At 44.0% G+C, this 13,349-nt stretch overlaps 1 pseudogene; it reads right to left on the minus strand.

Annotated features, from left to right (window-relative positions):
- Positions 1–7,944: 7,944 nt before the first annotated feature.
- LOC117034749 (tigger transposable element-derived protein 1-like) lies at positions 7,945–12,115 on the minus strand (annotated as a pseudogene).
- Positions 12,116–13,349: the final 1,234 nt, after the last annotated feature.

The following is a 13,349-nucleotide window of genomic DNA, read 5'->3' on the forward strand; positions in this document are numbered from 1 at the left end:
ATACAGCCTGATATGGTTAAACAGAGAGAAGCTCATGCAGCTACAGAAAGAGTCCTCACACTTCCCTCACAATTTCAAATTAAATGTACTTGTCACTCCCAAAGCCTCCAGGAACACTGGAACGATTATTTTTAACTTTTTACTGCTGTATCTCAATTACTTCAACTTATTAGACAGCTGATCTATTAAGTTCTCAGGATAGGACCCACTGGGGATAAATTTTAAAATTAAAAAGATTTTTAAGAGTCTACTCTTAGAAGTTCCATCATCATTTCAAATTTCACTGAAAACAATTTGAATTTTAACACTTCTCTGGAGAAATTTCAATCAAGCTTCCAGAAGTAAGAAGAGAGTACCGTGTTTCCCCGAAAATAAGACCGGGTCTTATATTAGGGTTGGCTCCAAAGGACGCATTAGGGCTTATGTTCAGGGGATGTCATCCTGAAAAATCATGTTAGGGCTTATTTTCTGGTTAGGTCTTATTTTCGGGGAAACATGGAAATAACATGGTACCATCATAGGGACACAAGCCAGAGGTTCCTTCCATGACGCTCTAAAGAGCAGGGGTCAACACGCAGCTAAAAACTGCGTTACTACGCAATTCAGCAAACAGACCCAACTGATTTGAAAACGTATGAACGAACACACACAAGCACATGCCATGAACGTTTACAGCAGTTTTATTCACAATCACCAAAAACTGGAAGCAACCAAGATGCTGTTCACTGGTAAACGGACACACAAGTTGTGGGACATCCACACAATAAATATCATTAATATTAAGCGAAAAACAGATATGAGCTATCAAGCCATGAAAAGATGTAGATGAATCTTAAGTGCATATGGCTACGTGAAAGAAGCCAGTCCAAAAAGGCTACGTACTGTATGATTCCAATTCTGTGCCATTCTGGAAGAGGCAAAATCAGAGAGATGAGAAAAGATCAGGGGTCGCCAGAGGTTTGAAGGGAAGGAGAGGAGTTGAACAGCCGCAGCACGAGGAGGCAGTGAAATTATTCTGTATGACCCAGCGATGCTGGGGACACGACACGATGCGTTTGTCAACGCCCACTGGGCTTCCTTCAGGTACGCAACACGTGACAAATAGTTCAGGAAGCTGTAAGGATCCCAGGACAGAAGACAGACTAGGACACAGCAATGTATGAAACCATCTCCCCGATGGAAGGCAAAGAACCGGTATGGGCTCACCTTTGTAGAAAATCCTGGGGGACAGGACTTGGCCCTAAAGCTATAGTTTTCTAACCCCTGCTTTTCTAAAGCCTAACGAGTCCCTCAAGGGTAACTTCCCCAAGCCTGTGAGAGGCGGGCCGCGGTGATGTGGGATCCATGCCACAGGGAAGGAGGCCAGACCCCCAGCCTATGGCATCTGGCCCAGAGCGGAAGCCAAAGTCCTGACCAGACGTAAGGGCTCCAGGTGCCCTGCCCCCAACCCGGCAGCGCCCCACTCTCCCACCCACCCCCGCCTGTCTCACTTCCCTGCCTCCCCCATCCTCCCAGCAGGCCCCTCCACGGCAGCCAGTAGGTGTCCTGCAGGGCCTTGCCCCTTGCTGTTCCCTCCTTCCCAACACACGTACCCACCCTGCAACCCACACCCTATGGGAGGCTCCCTGCTCCCATCCAGGGCTCTGCCCAAGTGTCATCTGCTCTGTAGGGCCCTCCCTCACCTTCACCACCAGCTATGCTCCCTGCCCCTCTGACCTGGCTTTCCTTTTCTCCAGGTCACTCATCAACATCTGATATACCACACACATACACACACATACACACACACACACACACACACACACACACACACACACACATTTTGAAAACAAACTTTACTTTTTAGAGCAGTTTTAGGTTTTCGTAACAATCGTAAAGATGGTACCGACAGGACAGTTCCACGAACATCTACACCAAGTTTCCCGTTAGTACCACCGCACGTTAGCGGGTCCCTCTGTCACAACCAATGAGTCAATACTGATACACTAGTAATCACTGAAGGTCACACTTGACTCCATTTCTTCAGTTTTGACCTAATGGGTTTTTTCTGGCCCAGGGTCCCATTCAGGATACATTTCATTTAGTCGTCACGTCTCCTCAGGCTCCTCTTGGCTGTCAGACTGTCCTAGACAGTGAGGAATCCTGGTCACCTATGCGTGTTTTTACGTATTTGTATATCATCCCGTCTGTCATGCAGGAGACCCTGCTCGCCGCGCCATTTGTCGTGCAGGGTGGCATGAGGGGGACCCTGCTCGTTATGCCATGTGTCATGTGGGGCATCTGGTGGGGTCTCTGGTCCTGCTCCCCACACAAGAACACAGGATATGGTGAGGCCAAAAAGGAACACCCATGGAGCCATAGGTAGGGGAGTCACACCACTATACTCTTGCTGGCGGCTGGGTTGGAGAAACAGGAAATGAGCCACACAATTCTCAACCCTCACTGCGTCGCTTGCAGGCTCAGCCACCATCTACTTGCTAGCCCCCCATTTTCTGCTAGCCTAGCCACGGCAGTTATATTAGTGCCCAAAGGCTCACCGGTTACAGCTGACGGCCAACTAGCCACAGCTGATGGCCATTTGATCACAGTCGACGGCCATTTACTACCCGAGCCAGCACCTTTCTATGTGAGGCCGAGAACCTGGACACTACTTTTTGGGGCTCTGTCCCCACACTCCACCCCTACAGGGTCTCGCCTTACAATCTACGCGACAAGCATCTTCGCGAGGGGTCCTGTACGAGGAGCCTGGAGGTGAATGCTATTTCCTGGACACAGCCAGGCTCTCTGGTCACAGCCAGGGTTTCTCAGGGCACCACCAGTACTTCTGGGCACAGCCAGACTTCCTGGGCTTCTTAGGGTACCACCAGTCTCCCCGGACACAGCCAGGGCTTCTCAGGGCACCACCACTCTCTCTGGGCACAGCCCGACTTCCTGGGCTCAGCCAGGGCTCTCATGGGATTGCCACTCTCTCTGGGCCTCTCAGGGTACGGTGCTGGAACAATAGCGGTTCACAGTCAAGGTGCTTACATATTCTCAATGGTGACAGGTCAAGACACAAAAGCAAACATCCGCCAGTTCCACTACACGGTGGTATGTTCCCAAGCAAACAGTCAAGCGGTCCATTAAATTAGGGATGGAAGGCAATTCCCCATAGTCCATAGTCATTCACCAGGGCTGTCCTGGGGGTGAGGGACAACCTTGACCTCACCCTCAGCTCCCACGGAGGACTCAGCAAGCCATTCTTCCTGGGACTACAAGTCCTGCATCCGGGCTGCCTCAGCACGCACTTCCCAGCCCACAGGGCTGCAAAGACCTTTGCTTTCTCAGGCCTATGCTGGTTGGGGAACCGTCCATGTCTTCCCACCCCTCCACGGGGTTCCAGTTCTCCCGCAGCTGCTCTTCCTGGTCTTCCTGAGACTGAGCTTTCATACGCACAAACTGCTCCACCATCCTTTGGAGAGCTGTGGCCGGCACCGTACCCTGCTCGCTGCGCCATGTGTCGTGCGGGGCGGCCTGGGTGGGTCTCTGCTCCCGCTCCCCACACAAGAACACAGGATGTGGCTAGGCCAAACAGGAACACCCACGGAGCCATAGGTAGGGGAGTCATACCACTATGGTCTCACTGGAGGCTGGGTTTACACGACGTGCGACCTGCTGTCTGCTTTGCTGCCAACCGACCGACTCTCTTCCACTCTCCTCCACTCTCCTCCTCTCTCCTCGACTTCCCTCCGTAGCCGCGGCAGTTATATTAGTGGCCAATGGCTCAATGGTGACAGCTGACGGCCAACCAGCCACAGCTGATGGCTATCTACTACCTGAGCCAGCACCTTTCCACATGAGGCCGAGAGCCTGGAAACTGCTCTCTGGGGCTCTGTCCCCATACCGTCCCGAGGAGGAAGGGAAGCTCCTAGAAGACAGGGACTTCTGTCTGTTCGCTGTGTCCCCAGCAACTGGAAAACTGCTTGCCACATCACAGGTGTTGGAAGAATAACTGCGGAATGAATGAATTTGCTAAAGTGAGTAATTTAATAAACTGTAAAACTCAACAGACCGGCTTCATGGACCGTAGCCCTTCCCATTTTGCACACGAAGACTATTAGGTCTCGAGTGGTTAGGTAGCTTGCTAGTTACAGGAACCAGAACTCACACCTCCTCAACCTTGTGTGACAGCCACATCCAGAAAACCCACACGTCACTGTACACCAGGACCCCTCCGCCACCATTGGGCTGACATGTCAAGTTGCCCCGCAGGGAAATTTGGGAGCTAATGCTTGTTCTCAGCAACTTCGACGGCTTCTCCATGTAATTGTGTTTATTTGGGTCAATGACTTGAATGTGTTATTGCATTTTGCCCTTATTATTTTATAAACATAAGTGAAAAAATAGAAGAAAGAAGATGCTGACACTAGCTATTGGGAGACGTTATCCAGCAGATGATGAACAGGAGTGAGGTGTCTCGCGTCAAATCACATACTTCTCAGGCCTGACTCATCACCTGAAACCAGTGCCCGGTGCTAGAAAACCCTGGCAAAGCCTGTGTGTAAGTAAAGATACGTGGGTCCCCACTATGCTGGTTCCACGGTTCTCCTTTTTACTAATTCCTCTTTCGTCTCTTTTCAGGAAAAGATGTCAAGGATTCCGTGCTCATTACACCTGTTGGGCAACCTTTCGGTATGTGCTTTGGGGACACCTGTATGAGCTGGGAATCCAATTTCATTCATTCATAAATACTTGTTGAGTATATAAAATCTGCTCAGCACTAAGTATGTCCTTCAAAATGCGTCCTTTCTCACTCATCCAGAGCTCAGTACACAGTGTGCTCCAAATATTTACACAGCCTACAGAGCCTGTGAAAAGGTTTCAGGGCCTCAGATAAGAGAGTAAGTGTCCACCAGTGCTAACCTCATAGAGACAAGCCTACATATTATCCAAAAATTCTAGCCCTCAAAAAAGCATACAACTGAGAAAACAATCAAATTTATAAAGCGACCCAGAACTTGACCTCAATTATGCCATATACCATATGCAAGAGGTATCCTCAGTGGGAATTAAATGCCATTCCCAAAAACACAAATGGCAAAAACTGATGTAAGAGTTTTTTCTTAACTTTTTAAAGACAAAAGATGCAGTGATTCAAACCTTTATGAACAATATGGAAAACAATCAGTGCTGTCAGATTCCTCCTTGGCGGTAAAAAGGGACGTGACCTTAATCTTCGAGAGCTATCTGCAGCACCATCTCCCTGCTCCATCAGATTCACACAAATACGACAACAGGACATGTGGTCTGGGAGTTCCTCCCAGGTAAAACACTCTGCAAGCGTCACTTTAAACTTTACTCTTTGTTGTGGGTTGAATTGTGTCCCCCCCAAAAGATATGTTCAAGTTCTCACCCCTGGTACCTGTGAACATGACCTGATTGGAAAATCTGGTCTTTGCAAGATGCAATCAAGTGAAGCAGAGGTCATACTGGATGAAGGCAGGTCCTCATCCAATGGCTGGTGTCACTGGGAAATTTGGGCACAGAGAATGCCACGTGACAACAGAGGCAGAGACTGGAGGATGCATCTGAAAGCCAGGGAATGCCCTGGCAACTGCCGGGGGCTAGGAGACAGGCCTGAGAAAGAGTCTCCCTCAGCGCCTCCAGACGGAAACACACACATACATGCAGTGCACTGCTTTTCACTAGCAGCCCTTTCTAATGGGCCTTTCTACAATGTATTCGACCCATCCTATCCATCTTTACCAGCTGAAACCGTCTTCCATCATTTACCTGCTTCTTGACGACTCGTGGTGAATTATCACCATCACTACTGTATTTTCGCAAATGTAAGAACACTTTTTTTTCCCCATCTGAAATTAGGAATCTTTCTTACAATTAATACATACATTTAATGTCGTGTATTTTCCTCTTAAAAGCTACTATTAAATGTTTTTTCTCTCCCCTTTGGAATGGTATCTTTCCCATTGGAACAACCAGTTTACAATGGGTATTATAGTCCAGCTAATAAATAATGAAAGAATAATAAAATAATTGATTACCAACATCTTGCAACACCCAGTGAAGTAATGGACCTAGACACAGAACAACGAGTGCTCACAATATAAACAAAAAGACAACGAGGCATTAGGTACATCTCCATAGACGCGACCATCAGCTCTGGAATTATATTGCCAAAAAAGGAACCTGAATCATGTCACACTTCTCAATCTGCCTACAGGACGCACAAAGACAAGTTAAATGACACCACACAATGCAGTTGGCCCAATCTAGACTGTGGGAAACTCTAGGGAACAAAGGACCTACTTCGTCAAGAACAACAAAATATCTATGTTTCTTAAAGACGAGGGAATGGATAAATTTAAGAAGGTTTAAGAGATATGAACTGCTGGAGGACATTTCACCCAAACAGAGCAGAACACGTGTTTTTCAAGTCAGATGACGGTTCTCAAGGGCTGGTGGAAAGGGAGAAAGGGAAGTTGTTGTTTAACAGGTATAGAGTTTCAGTTCCACAAGATGAAAAAGTTCTGGAGAGCTGCTTCACACAGATGCAAATATACATAGTTAACACTACCAAACTCTGCACTTCAAAGTGGTAAAGACGGTAAATTTTTTAAACAGGACATTTTGATACAGGCTAGGGGAGGCGAGATGGGGGAGTTATTTAATGGGAACAGAGATTCAGTTTGGGAACATGAGAAAGTTCTGGCGATGGATGGTGGTGATGCTTGTACAACAATGTGAATGTACTTACTGCCACTAAACTGTACACTTCACAATGGTTATAATGGCCATTTTTATGTTATGCAGATGTTCCACAATAAAAAGAGACATCAACCAAATGTAATATGTAGGCTTTATGTAGATATCAATTCAAACAAACCATAAACAATTGTATACAATAGTCAAGAAAATAGAAACAGTGTCAAGAAAATAGAAACAATTGTATACAATAGTCAAGAAAATAGAAACAGTTATTCAATAATTGACGTGGGGGAGTTGTATTAGTAACCCAACCATGACTATGTAATAAAAACAGAGTCCCTATATTCTAAAAATGCATACTGAAATGTATATAGACAAAAATATGTTCTCTGAGATTTGCTTCAAAGTAATTTCAAACTGGGGTGAGGAGGAGATACACGACACAAGACTGGCTAAGAGTCGGTATTTACTGGAATTAAATGATGGGTACAAAGAAGTATATTACAGTTTCTTTACATCAGTGTATGTTAGAAATTTTCCATCACAAAAAGCTTTTAAAAATAAACTGCATCTTCGAAATAAAGCAGAGTAACTGTGCTGTTCCCATGACAGAGCAACGTTCCCCATGGCTCCTGAGGTCATTTGTCCCGATGGCCTGTGGCCGGCAGAAGAATGCCCTACAAAGACATGCACATCCGAACTGTGGGAGGCTGAAAGTGTGTGAACCTGCCAGGGGCCTCCAGGAGACCCAAACGGCCCCCAGCGGACAGTCAGCCGAGAAATGGAGACCTTGGCCCTACAACTGCAAGGAACTGAAATCTTCCAGCATTGGGAACGAGCAAGAAAACAGATTCTCTCTCTCGGCCTCTCCAGAAAGGAACCCAGTTGGCTGATACCTTGATTTTAGCCTGGTGAGACCCAGGTCACACTTCGGACCTACAGAACCAGAGGATCATAAATGAGTGTTCTTTGAAACTGCTAACTGTGTGATAATTTGATATGGCAGAAATGGAAAATAGATGGTCCAAAACGTCTATGATTTTGAATGTTTCTGTCCGCTTTTCACATTTTTTCGCTACTTTCCTTTGGTTTAAGGTTATAGTCTATATGGCTGCTACCTATTTACCATTTCAAATGTGCTAGGAGAGGGGGGAACAAATAAACATTCGTTCATTCACTCAACACCAACCAGCAGACACCAGAAGAGGCAGTAGGCTAGATGTGAGGGCTGTGCGAGGCCTAAGAGTCTGGTGTGGGCGCCCAGATCTTCAGCCAGCACCCACACTCGCTTTTCCAGGCAGCCTGCCTCCAACAACCACAACCGGTCATGGGTCAAATGCAGGGTGTAGCTGCGCTTACCAGTTTCCTAGATAACTGGCTGGTGCAGGATTCCAAAAGTGGTTCCAGTATCACCAGCTCCCGCCACCTGAGCTGCATATTAAAACATCAGCTCCCCGGGCCCCACACCTTCGAAATCAGCAAGAATGGGGCCTGGGAAACTGCATTTTAGCAAGCTCTTCAGGTAGGAAAGCAAAGCCACATCCTAAAGTAGGAGAAGCAAGGCCCCAGTGGGGTAGGGGTCCCACTCTGGCTCTCTGGCTCTGAGGAACCAGGTTCTGAGGGAGGGCCATGGAGCCTGTCAATAATGCATTCAAACGACGGTGAAGGAAAAGGTGGTGCAGATCTGATGGTGTCTAGTTTGGCGTTTGCAGAGGTGAAATGTTAACAAGTATACATAAGCAATTAGGTCTGCAGACTACATGCAAAATTCAAGTTTACTTTGTTTACAGATTTCTCCAGAAATATAACAAAATGCCTGAAGAATACATACCAGACGGTTCACACTGGCGAATGCTCAGGGGTGGGGTTACAGAGGAGTTGCATTTTCTGTCTGCATGTCTGTGTTGTGAGAACATTTAAAAGGAAATATTTACTGTCACTTCCTGTGAGTCTATAATGATTCCAAAATGAAAACCTTTTTTAAATGTATTACTTTCGCTACCGGAAAAGATGGAAAAGGATGTCGTTTTTTTTTTTTAATAATTATATAAACTAAAATTAAAGTAAAATCAGCAACAATTGACAAAATTGAATCTTGATATCTGCATTTCCGTCCTCATCTAATTTTGCTGTTTTACCCTCAGAGCACCTAAAAACCAAGACACGTATTAAGAGAGTATTTCACTTTACCTTTTAGCTATCGAAGGTCTTCCATATTGTCCTCTATGAAGTTTGACCAACGAAGACATCTTAAGTCCTAGAAAAATAAATTGCTGTTTTTTAGGATTCAATTAAAAAGCCATTTTCACAATATCATTAACGAGTGAAACTTTTACAAGTTGCAAGAGGCAATGTTCGCTTCCTGCTCCCACCCTGCACCCCATTTATACCAATTTTCAAGCAAACATAACACTGAAGACCAGCTAATTATAACCCAGAGATATCCTCCCCACTCTTTGTCTCTGATAAACAAAAAGTTGAAGTCAGTAAAACACCTAGGGACGATCCAAGGAGCACTGGCAGAATGTCTCCCGGATTGGAGAAAAGGAAAAGAGGTAAGTAGGAATGGAAAACCACAGTAATTAAATTAAAAAAAAAAAAAAAAAGCATGAATTTTAGTTCCCTGATTTCAGTCCCATGTTGGTGTCTTCTATCTTCCTTCAGAACCACGTGTGGCTTGCTTGATAAAGGGGACGTGGCAAAGCCAAACCACCACAGAACACCCCATCCAGGGTCTAATCTGAGGCCTGCAGTATTCTTTTCTTTCTTTTTCTGAATGAATTAATTTGTGCATTGCCTGTTTCCTAAGATGCTGAGATATCTCCGACTGAAAGGCTGAAACAGTAAAGGATTAAAATAAGGAGGAAAAAGAAACGCCAAGTTAAGGAGCCTTTCCATTTTTTTTTATCAATATAATTCACATCCCATAAAGTTCACCCTTTTAAAGGTAAATTGTATGAAATGTGCTGTTTGTACCTTCATAAGGTTGGGCAACCATCACCACTTACCTGATTCCAGAACATTTTCATCATCCCTCCCTCCCCAAAAACAAACCCAGTAGCAGTCACTCTCCCTTACCCGCGGCCCCTGGCAACCACTAATGTATTTTCTGTCTCTACGGATTTATCTATTCTGGACATTTCGTATAAATGAATGGCCCCTTTTGTGTCTGGCTTCTTTCACTTAGCATGTTTTCAAGGACTATCCATGCTGTGGGATGTATCAGCACATTTCTTATTACGGCTGCATAATATTCCATTGTACAGATAGACCACTTTCTATTCATCCATTCGCCGGCTGATGGGCATCTGGGGTGTTTCTACTTTCTGGCTATTACAAATAATGTTATTAGGTTGGTGCAAAAGTGATTGCGGTTTTTACAATTATTTTTAACCTTTTAAACCGCAATCACTTTTGCACCAACCGAATCCGTACTATGAACATTTGTGAACTAGTTTTTGTATAAACATATGTTTTCAATTCTCTTGCGTATACAAGAGAATTGCTGGGCCATATGGTAACTATATGTTTAACTCTTTGAGGACCCGCCAGACTGTTTTCCATGGATCTACTGCACAATTTTACATTCCCACCAGCAATGTATGAAGGTTTCAATTTCTCCACCTCCTGTCAATACTTGTTATTGTCTGTTTATTGTTATTACCACCATCCTAGTGGGTGTGAAGTGACATCTTAACGTGGTTTTGATCTGCATGTCCCTAAGGCGTAGTAATGTTGAGCCTCTTTTCATGGGTTTATTGGCCACTTGTATATCTTCTTTGGAGAAATGTCTGTTTACATTCTTTGTCCATTTTTTAATTGGGTTAATATTTTCCAAATATTTCTCTGTAGCTTGAGATACTGTTGACAGCATTTTATCCACAGACCTTCTTTCAAAATTGGAGTGAGTCCTCTCAAACCCTACCACTGCTTTTTCAACTAAGTTTATGTAATATTCTAAGTCCTTTGTTGTCATTTCAACAATCTTCACAGTATCTTCACTAAGCACAGATTCCATCTCAAGAAACCATTTTCTTTGCTCCTCCATAAAAAGCAACTCCTCATCTGTTCCAAGTTTTATCATGAAATTTCATCAATTCAGTCACACCTTCAAGCTCCACTTCTGATTCTAGTGCTCCTGATGTTTCCACCACATCTGCAGTTACTTCTTCCACTGAGTCTTGAATCCTCAAAGTCATCCACGAGGGTTGGACTCAACTTCTTCCAAACTCCTGTTAATGTTGATATTTTGACCTCTTCACATGAATCAGGAATGTACTTAATGGCATCTAGGATGGTGAATCCTTTCCAGAAGGTTTTCAATGGACTTCGCCCAGATCCACCAGAGGAATCACTATCGACAGCAGCTTTAGCCTTACAAAGTGTATTTCTTAAATAATGAGACTTGAAAGTCAAAATGACTCCTTGAGCCATGGGCTGCAGAATGGATGTTGTGTTCACAGGCATGAAAACAACGTTAATCTCGTTCATCTCCATCAGAGCTCTTGGGTGACCAGGTGCATTGTCACTGAGCAGGAATATTTTGAAAGGAGTCTTCTTTTTCTGAGTAGTAGGTCTCAACAGTGGGCTTAAAATATTCAGTAAACCATGTTGTAAATAGATGTGATATAATCCAGGCTTTGTTGCTGCATTTATAGAGCACAGGCAGAATAGATTTAGGATAATTCTTTTTTTTTAGGATAATTCTTAAGGGCCCTAAAATTTTTGGAATGGTAAATGAGCACTGACTCCAACTTAAACGCACCAGCTGCATGAGCCCCTCACAAGAGAGTCAGCCTGTCCTCTGAAGCTTTGAAGGCAAGCACTGACTTCTCCTCTCCAGCTGTGAAAGTCCTAGATGGCATCGTCGTCCAATAAAAGACTATTGTCTACACTGAAAATCTGTCGCTTAGAGTAGCCAACTTCATTCATTGTCTTAGCTAGATCTTCCGTATAACTTGCACTTCACCTGGCACTTTTATGTTACGGAGACGGCTTCTTTCCTTAAACCTCATGAACCAACCTCTGCCAGCTTCACACTTTCCTTCTGCAGCTTCCTCACCTCTCTCAGTCTTCACAGAATTGAAGATAGCCTTGCCCTGGATAGGCTTTCACTTAAGGGAATGTTATGGCTGGTTTGATCTATCCAGACCACTAAAACTTTCTCTGTATCAGCAAGAAGGCTGCTTTGCTTTCCTATGCATGTGTTCACTGGAGTGGTACTTTTATTTTCCTTCAAGAGCTTTTCCTTTGCATTCACAACTTGGCTACCTGTTTGGCACAAGAGGCCTAGTTTTCAGCCTATCTTAGCTTTCCACACGCCTTCCTCAGTAAGTTTATTTATTTCCAGCTTTTGATTTAAAATGAGAGATGTGTGAGTCTTCCTTTCACTTGAACACTTAGAGGCCATTGTAGGGTTATTAACTCACCTAATTTCAATATTGTGTCTCAGGGAAGAGGGAGGTCCACGGAGAGGGATAGAGAAGTCAGAACACACACATTTACCGATTAAGTGTGCTATCTTATATGCGTGTGGTTTGTGGCACTCCAAAATAATGACAAAAATAACATCAAAGATCATCAGAATAAATACAATAACAATGAAAAAGTCTGATATATTTCAAGAATTACCAAACTGTGACAGAGACACAAAGTGAGCAAATGTTATTGGACAAATGGCCCTGATAGACTTGCTCCATGTAGGTTTACCACAAACCTTCAATTTGTAAAAAAAAAAAAAACAAAACAAACAAACAAACAAACAAAAAAACACAATATCTGCAAAGCACAATAAAGCAAAGCATAATAAAACAAGGTATGCTTGTATCTGATAAAGAATTTATATCCAGTATACATAAATAACTTTTACAATTCAATAATAAAAAGACATAACCCAATTCAAAAATGGGCAAAGGATTTGAGTACACATTTCTTCAAAGATGTATACATGGCACAAATATATGAAAAGATGCTCCACACCATCAATCATAAAGAAAATGCAAATCAGATCATCATACCCATAATAATGGCTACTATCAAAAAAAAAAGGCAGGAAAATAAATGTTGGTGAGGGTATGGAGAAATTGAAACCCCGTGACCTACTGGTAGGTGTGTAAAATGACGCAGAAATTATAGAAAACAGTACGGCAGTTCCTCAAAAAATTAAAACCAGAATTATCATATAATATAGCAATTCCGCTTCTCGGTATATAGTCAAAAGAATTGAAAGCAGGGTCCTGAAGAGAGATTTGTACAATCGTGTTCCATAGCAGCATTATTCACAAGAGCCAAGAGGTGGAAGCAACCCAAGCGTCCATCGATGAAAGAATGGATCAACAAAATGTGGTACACAGACACACACACACACACACACACACACACACACACACACACACCACGACTATTATTCAGCCTTAAAAAGGAAGGAAATTCTGACACTTGCTACAACATGGATGAATCTTGAAGACATTATGCTAAGTGGAACAAGCCAGTCACAAAAAGGACAAATACTGTATGATTCCACCTAGATGAGGTACCTGAAGTTGTCAAACTCACAGAGACAGAAAGTAGAATGGTGGTTGCCAGGGGCTGGGAGGAGGGGAACATGGAGAGTTGGCTAATGGGTAAGGAGTTTCAGTTTTGCA

The sequence above is a fragment of the Rhinolophus ferrumequinum genome, chromosome 15, assembly GCF_004115265.2.
Source record: "Rhinolophus ferrumequinum isolate MPI-CBG mRhiFer1 chromosome 15, mRhiFer1_v1.p, whole genome shotgun sequence".
Taxonomy (NCBI): domain Eukaryota; kingdom Metazoa; phylum Chordata; class Mammalia; order Chiroptera; family Rhinolophidae; genus Rhinolophus; species Rhinolophus ferrumequinum.